The following is an 8,809-nucleotide window of genomic DNA, read 5'->3' on the forward strand; positions in this document are numbered from 1 at the left end:
ATACTTCCGAGCATCCCTTGCCCCTTGCACGAATGATTGACTTCATAATAGCCATTTTACCTGTAAAAAAGAAAACAATTAAAATCAGATGACAAATGTAAAAACAATTAAAATCATAAATATCATATAATTGTGTTTATACCTTTTTCTTTTTATGCAACTGACTCGATTTGCTGCGTAATCCCCTTATATTTTTGGTCCCTTATCTTTTGAAGATAGAATTGATATATGTTTAGATGGACATGTTCCATTGTCGTAGAGGGATACTTTCAAATATCCAGCATCATCATCTACGCGAATGAGGCTTGACGACAATAGAGCATCTCCATCTAAACAAATATCAATTGATACTTCCGAGCATCCCTTGCCCCTTGCACGAATGATTGACTTCATAATAGCCATTTTACCTGTAAAAAAGAAAACAATTAAAATCAGATGACAAATGTAAAAACAATTAAAATCATAAATATCATATAATTGTGTTTATACCTTTTTCTTTTTATGCAACTGACTCGATTTGCTGCGTAATCCCCTTATATTTTTGGTCCCTTATCTTTTGAAGATAGAATTGATATATGTTTAGATGGACATGTTCCATTGTCGTAGAGGGATACTTTCAAATATCCAGCATCATCATCTACGCGAATGAGGCTTGACGACAATAGAGCATCTCCATGTAAACAAATATCAATTGATACTTCCGAGCATCCCTTGCCCCTTGCACGAATGATTGACTTCATAATAGCCATTTTACCTGTAAAAAAGAAAACAATTAAAATCAGATGACAAATGTAAAAACAATTAAAATCATAAAAGTCATTTTACCTGTAATAAAGAAAACAATTAAAATAAACAAAAAACAATTTCAGAAGAGTTCAAACACATTCGGACCTAGGTTTCTAATGATACTGGTGTTGACACAAAATCATATGTTCATAGGTCGTATAACCCTAACTACTGGGTAATGTAGTCCCATTGCATGCGCTATCATGGTCACTAAAAACCAACCGTCAATAACATAAAACAGGTCGAAAACAAATGTAGTCCCATTGCATGCGCTATCATGTTCATAGGTCGTATAACCCTAATAAACCCAAACTATTTAAATGACTATGAATATTGAAACTTTACAGGTCGAAACAAACGTAGCATAGACAACAATAACATAAAACAGAAATTGGGCAAAGCTAAAACAAAGCAATAACATAAAACAGAAATTGGGCAAAGCGTGTACCTTTGATTGGTAGAAGGAGGAAACGCGCAGTAATAATGTAGATCTAACAGAGGTGGAAGGAAAACGCCTTAGAACCCTAACGTAAAAAAGAACGAAAATATATAACAGATAGTGAAATAACAAAACGCGCAGTATTTTATAATTTTAATGTTTACTAAAGGGGACATTAGAGGGCGCTTGTGGAAAAAAAGCGCCCTCTAAAGGGGGCCTAAGAGGGCGCTTATGGAAGCGCTCTCTAAGGCTTTCCAGAAGCGCTTTATAAGCTGGAAATGCACATGGACTTATAACAGCGCTTTATACAAAGCGCCCTCTAAGGGTAACCTTAGAGGGCGCTTTACAAAAAGCGCCCTCTAAGGGTAACCTTAGAGGGCGCTTTATAAAAAGCGCCATGTATTGTTGTCCCTTTATCTCCTCCTTATTTTTTCGCTTCACCTTAGAGGGCGCTTTATTACAAAAGCGCCCTCTAAAGTGCGTTGTCTATTGCTCCTTATTTTTCGCTTCACTTTAGAGAGCGCTTTTATAATAAAGCGCCCTCTAAGGTGCGCTGTCTATTCCAGTTTTTGGCGTAGTGATGGAAACAAAACAACTTTCTCTCGCCTCCCTGCTACGACCCGTAGCAGGTCTTTGCATTTTATACCAAAAGATGGGCAAGGGGTGCATAGGGTTTCTGGATGCTACGGCCCGTAGCAACTGCCACGGGTGGTCGTAACAGCCCCTTGATTTTTGTATGGAGAAATTTCATCTTTTTCGACTTGCATTCTTTTCCTTGTCTTTGATCCCTCTTTGTCTTGGATGCTCATTACGCCCTGAAAATAGCAAGAGTGCACAAACCAAAACATAAAACATGATAATTGAAAATAAAATGAAAAAAATATGGTAATATATTAAGAAAAAATGACTAGAAATAACGATACAAAGACCACTTATCCCTGTTATACCTCAACATCACTAGACTTGGTATTACTCTAGCCACACAACAACTTAGTCATTTCTTAAATTCACCAATCATCACTCACTTAAAGATGCTTGTAGAGAAATTCAATATTTGAAACAAAATCCTCATAGAGGCCTCGTGTTCTCTAGAAGTTTTGATTCACAAAGTCGAGGTTGTGTGGATGTAGACTAGATAGGTTGCTCTGATTCAAGAAGATCAACCACTGGTTTTATCTTATTGCTAGGCAATTTAGTTGTGTCATGGAGAACAAAGAAACAACAAACTAACTCAAAGAGACAGAGTACCGAGCTTTGTCAACTGCAACATGCGAGTTACAATAGCTTTTGTATCTTTTAATGAATTTAGGCATCGCATGTAGCAAATAACCTATATTATTGTTATTTTCAAAGTGTCATTCACATTGCTTCAAATTTGATTTTTCATGAGAGAACAAAACACTTAGAGATACATTGCCACTTTGTAAGAGAAAAGGTCTAAAATAAATTCATAAACGGCTACCAATTTCCACTCAAGAACAACTTGTTGATTTTTTGACCAAAACTTTGGCTTCACTAAAAATTTAACACATTTGTATCCAAACTTGAAATGATAGATATTTATCATGGTTAAGCTTGTGGAAGAGTTAAATGACAAAATAACAAATGATTATAAAGTCTCCATAAGCTAAGAGCATGTATGACACATGCTATGCATGATATGATCATAAGGTTATTTAATACACATGTTATTAAAGTTAGAGGCAGAAAATTAGTTGTATATGTCATACCAGAATTTTAAAATTATGTTAGGATTATTCCACTACTTGTTATGATGTAGCTTCATGTTCTTTCTCTCAAAATTCAAGCTTCATGCATAGAGTTTTCATGGAGTTTTTGTTCACTCAACTGTCAACACTAACTATTGTCTTATCATATGTGAATGTGGGTCCAATATGTAACCTAGGCGTGATACTGTAAATCAGTAGATCAGGTGTTCATGTTTGTATTATGGCTCTCACTCTCTGAATCCAACAAATTACAAGATAGACCCTGATAGATACGTTTTGCCTTAACAAATCTTGAGTCTTCATCACTGAATCACTGATATAGCATTTCTTTGTTTTTTATTTATTTGACGCAACATTCTCTCTCCCGTCAAAAGCTTCGTACACAGGCCACCCTCTTTTGTTTTATGATTCGTCCTTTTAGCTCTTTGTGAAATGTTTTCTTTTCTTTCTTTCTTTCTTTCTTTTCTACTTAAATTTGAGTATTGCTGCAACATGTTTCTTCTGCGATTTTGATTGTTTTTAATGTCAATTGACAATGAAATATCAAACCATATAACACTTACCTATATTTGTTTTTACTTTTGAATAAGGGCAAAATGGATTGGACACATTTTAATGTCATCAAAAATACTAATGCAATCAATATCATATAAAAATAATTATTTTATCCATAAATATTATTGGAAAAATATTTATTATGTTTAACAAAAAAAATACGTAAATGGCTGGATAAATATTTTTGTTTACTGTATATAATAGTGGCATGAGATTAAATATGACAAGGAGTTTTTGTGTGGTCAAATATGTGGGGCTATAAATGGCTAATTGGTTAGTGGAAATGGTGAATCACTGTATAATGTTTGTGCTTTTGTTTCTTTTAATGCCAACATTTTTGGAACTTACGCCACATGACATAATAAAACAGTTTTTTTTTTTTATAAATAAAACACAATTGGTTAAACCTGAGTAGATAGATATGTCCGTTATATTATTATTATTATTATTATTATTATTATTATTACTATTATTATTATTATTATTATTATTATTATTATTATTATTATTATTATTATTATTATTATTATTATTAATGTTTATTTTAAAGATGAATTATAGGATGTCAAAAGATTTATACAATATATATTTTGTGAAGACAAATTTCTTATAAATGTGTTTTGAAGAAGACAAATTTATATAAGAAAGAAAAAATTTAACAATAAATTAAATATTTCAAGACAAGTTTTAAGTTATATGATTCAATTATGTGGTTTAACGGAATTATTTTGATCAAGTTATGGAAATTGGAATTTAATCAAGATAAACTATCGTATAATATGTTTTGATGATATAAATTTTAGATGCTCAAAGAAAATAATTCAAAATTCATTCTATTCATTTTTTTCAAAAATAACAAAAAATGGCATCGTTAACTGAGTTTCTCTAAGCCCACAAAAGACTAATCGATTAACCCTAGGGAGACTAAGCTAATCGATTAACCATGATTCTGCTTGAATAAAACTTTATATTTCCACTTAAGTTAATCGATTAACCCATTAGTAAGGAAGCCAAATTAATCAATTAACCATCCCCTTTTTTCACTAATTTTTTGAACGTTAAAGTAAGGTAATTGGTCACCCCTATGGTGCTAATCGATTAACCTATGTTCTTTTTGTAAAATTATTGTAACATTGCATTATTTTGTCACCTCTCTTCATCTCTAAATATTTTCATAACTCTGGCAATTATTTGTTGAAAATAGAGTAGTGCATGAATCATTATAAATAGATAAATTTTTAAATTCAAACATACCTCTTTCTTGAATTATTTTTTACCGTGTTCAAAACTTTCATAGAAATTTTTTCTACTGCATATATTTTTATATCATATAAAAAGTTTGATTCTCTTCTTTGAGCACTTAAGTATACATATCATTTGATCATAATTGTTTCAGGAAAGGGAAAAACATTTTTACAAGTGTTTGAAAAGTGATCAAACAATCATATGTACACAAAATTATTTTATTTGTATATGTCTGTTGTAAACTTGTTTATCATGTTATGGTAACAAGTGTGTTAAAGAGGAAGTATGGTTCTTTCTCTTAGATTGTAAAAGTATAGAAAGTGGGGTGCTTTCTTACTTGTATTAGAATTTTATAAGAGAGTCTAGTGTTGTCTGTAACAAGAATTCAGACATAGTAAAATCTCTTACATGATGTGAGGGGACTAGATGTATCCTTGATTGGAAAGGGGAATTAGTATATATCATGATGTTCTTTACTTTTAACAATCATTTTGCAGCATATCACTTATATTTCTTAAATTAGAAAAATAAGTAGTCACTTCATTTCTCATAAAACCAGTAAAAGTAAACCAATAAATTTCAAGACAAAAATTTGTTATTTTTCTCTAAAATTTCTAAGCACCTAATTCGCCCCTCCTCCCCCCTCTTAAAATTTTGACAAAACACTGATTAGTAGTATTTTAAATATTAAAATAATAATTGACAAGAGATAAAAAATGTTCAAAAATCAAAACTTAAAATTGAATGGAAAAGGTCGAATTTTCAATGATATTTGGAAAACATAATGAGATGAAAATCTCTAATTTTATGAAACTTTTGTCTATCTTTAATGACAAACAACTATATAAAAATCATCAAAAGTGTAAGATACAAGAGAATCATAAATACTCGAGCCTAGAGGCACCATAAAACTAAAACAAATGGAACAACAACAACAATAACTAAAAGCCACAACGAGAAATAATCTCAAACATAAACAAACAAAAGCAACAACCCCCACCTCTGGGAAACAATCGCCCTAAAGCACCACTAGCTAGAACAATAAACCAAGAAGCATATTACAAAATGATTAGGAAGTACCCTGAGGAGGACTAACCCAAAAATGCAAGACGAGCCAATAAAACTAACTGGTGCACCACTATCGTGCACCACTATCATCCTAGACACAACAAGGGTTTCTCTTTCCTAATTGCCACAAAGTTACCCTAAATCTTTGTCGAGTGAGGCCTATGATCTGATGCGTCTTTCTCTCAACTAATGATGTTAACCCTTTCAAAATAACCCTGTTGCAGACTGTCGCATCCGCGAAAAACAACCGGCGGGCTAAAACAAAAACAACACAGAGCCGCCACCGTGCGTTATTTATCCCAAAAGAGGGAAAGGAAACGCTCAGAGTAAACCTGGAAAAAACCTGGTCTCGCGACCAAAGAGAAAGGGTACGGGAGTCGGTTACGCAAGGGGAAGGTATTAGCACCCCTCACGTCCGTCGTACTCGACGGGATCCACGCTCTAAAAGAAAGAAAAGGTTGCTAAACAAACATCATACACACACATACTAAAGACAACACAGGTGGGGTAAAAGAGGAGAGGGCTCGCTAGAACATCGCGTCCTATGCCTACGTATCTCGTCTGGAACGAGAATCAGAGCTGCCGTAGTTCGGCGCACGCACGCCAAACAAGACACACACAAACACGGGAAAACATGGAACCCGAATGCCAATCGCTGGACTTACATCGGCTTCCGAACCAAACAAACACAATCAGGATACGGACAGCCAATCGCTGGGCTTACATCCATATCCTGACACACAAAAGGATTAACAAGCAAACACACACAAAAAGAAAAAAAAGTGCCCGGAGAGACCTCGCACGGTCTCCTGCCTACGTACCTCATCTGGTATGAGGATCAGGGCGACGTAGTTCCCCTGAAAGGGAAAGAAATTCTAACCAGATACAAAGGGAGACACACTACTAGGGAGCTGTACTCGAGCCTAGTGTTATCATGCATCATTGCCCTATGTTATGGTTTCTATCTACTCGCGCAACGGCAAGCTAATCCTAACCAGGAAAAGCAAAACACACAATCATACACAAAACAAATCAAACATTCACATAGCACACACTATATCCAGTCAAGTGAGGCTCAATCAAAAGGGTTAGACTGCCAAGGCAAGTCAACTGTACAGGGTAGTATTTGCTCTTAACCCTGACATTGAGAGTCAGGGTGAAGCAGATGAAAGGTGAGTGAAGATTAGACTTCACAGCTCTTATCCCTGGCCAGGGAGAGCTTCAGATAAAGGAGCGTGGGTCCAGAATGGAGGAACCCTTCTACACTCAAGACTCAGACTCGACTGTACAAACGTACAAGATCTTGGGTTAATGTCCCAATGCGTCAACACAGTGGTGTGAGCAGAGGGACGACTCAACAAGAATAGCCGGGGGATAGATTGCATATCCCTTGGGTTCCGCCAATTGCCTCATAGAGGTCTTTACCTGCTTGGGGACAAAGTTAAACAATCACAAACATCGCCTCTTAAGGAGGACTTCAGACAGTTGCCTGGCCAAGTAACAGGCCAGGTCTTCCAGACTACATGGAGACAAGAGAGTCTACCTCAATTGGTTTATACAACCAAGCAGCAGCACAGCAAGTTCTTAAAGAACTAAAGCGACTATGGTACCTGGGATCAATCAAGCACAGTCAATATTCAAGTCACAAAGTCAAAACAAACAAGTTAAGAATCAACAGACAATACAATCAGACAATGCAATGTGCAAAGCACAATCAACTCAAGTGAGCCAAGCATCCTACAAAATAAACCAAGTTAGTTTACAACAAGCAACCAAACTCAATTTAATCAACTTGCATTTTTCTCCATAAAGCATTTGCATCTCAACCTGAAACACAATTCAAAAGTGAGAAACAAGACCACTAGGCCAAGCCTAGGGTCCAAAGGAGATGAAAAATCCAAAACAGCAAGTGAAAATTATCCAAAATCACAATCAAACAATTGAAAAGCAAAACCAATTGGTCCCATGCTCATATCAATCACCATTATCATTTTATGCACAAAATATCACAAAGCATGCTACTTGCAACATCAAAAGACCAAACAGAATGATCACAATCAAATCAACATCAAAACAGCTCAATAAATTCCACAAAAATTCAAGCTTAAACAGAACACATTCAATGAGTAGCATATCAATTTTCATGCAATTTGGACAAGTGGAAGTAGGGAAATTAAATTCATAAAGTTCAGACAAGTTCAAGCAAGCCAACACAAGTCATCAAAACAATCATCAACTTCCAATAATCATAAAACAGAAATGAAATATGATAAATGAATGGGATCAAAACCACAATGACCTATAATGTGTCTAGAATCACTCCACCAAATTGCACACTCATACAATCAATGATCAGAATTTCACAAATCAAATGGTAACATGTGTCACAAAAAATCACAAAATGACGAAACAGAGGAGAAAATTCCAATCAATCAGGAAATACCATCAATAAAATCCAGAAAAATTCACATGTCACCTCAACATAATAATGCTCAATCATGCAAAAATTTGGCTTAATTCAACATCCCTAAGCAAGGCAAATAAAATCATGAAATTCATCAAGCTTGGTGTGACACAAATTGTCACACCTCTATTCAAAAATTCATATCTCAACATCCAGGTATCCAAAAATTACAAACTACACATCAAAATCACCATCAAGGAGTCCAGAATAAGCACAAAAAATTTCATGAATTTCTTTGAAAGCATCATCATTTCATGAGTGATATGGCAAAACATGTACAAATTGCATACATCCAAACAATCCCTAAGCATTTTTAATTTCCACATGTGCACAAAAATATTAAAAATCATCATTAAAATCTACACATCATAAGGAGCATGGTGAAAAAAACCTCACAAATTTTGGACAAAGGATGAATTATTTATGAATTTTCTAAGTCATGGATGAAATTGAAATAGAAAATGAAGAAGAAATTGAAATAATGAAGTAATTAAATGAATAATGGCAAAACTGTAATTCTGA

The sequence above is a fragment of the Lathyrus oleraceus genome, chromosome 6 (assembly GCF_024323335.1).
Source record: "Lathyrus oleraceus cultivar Zhongwan6 chromosome 6, CAAS_Psat_ZW6_1.0, whole genome shotgun sequence".
Classification (NCBI taxonomy): Eukaryota; Viridiplantae; Streptophyta; class Magnoliopsida; order Fabales; family Fabaceae; genus Lathyrus; species Lathyrus oleraceus.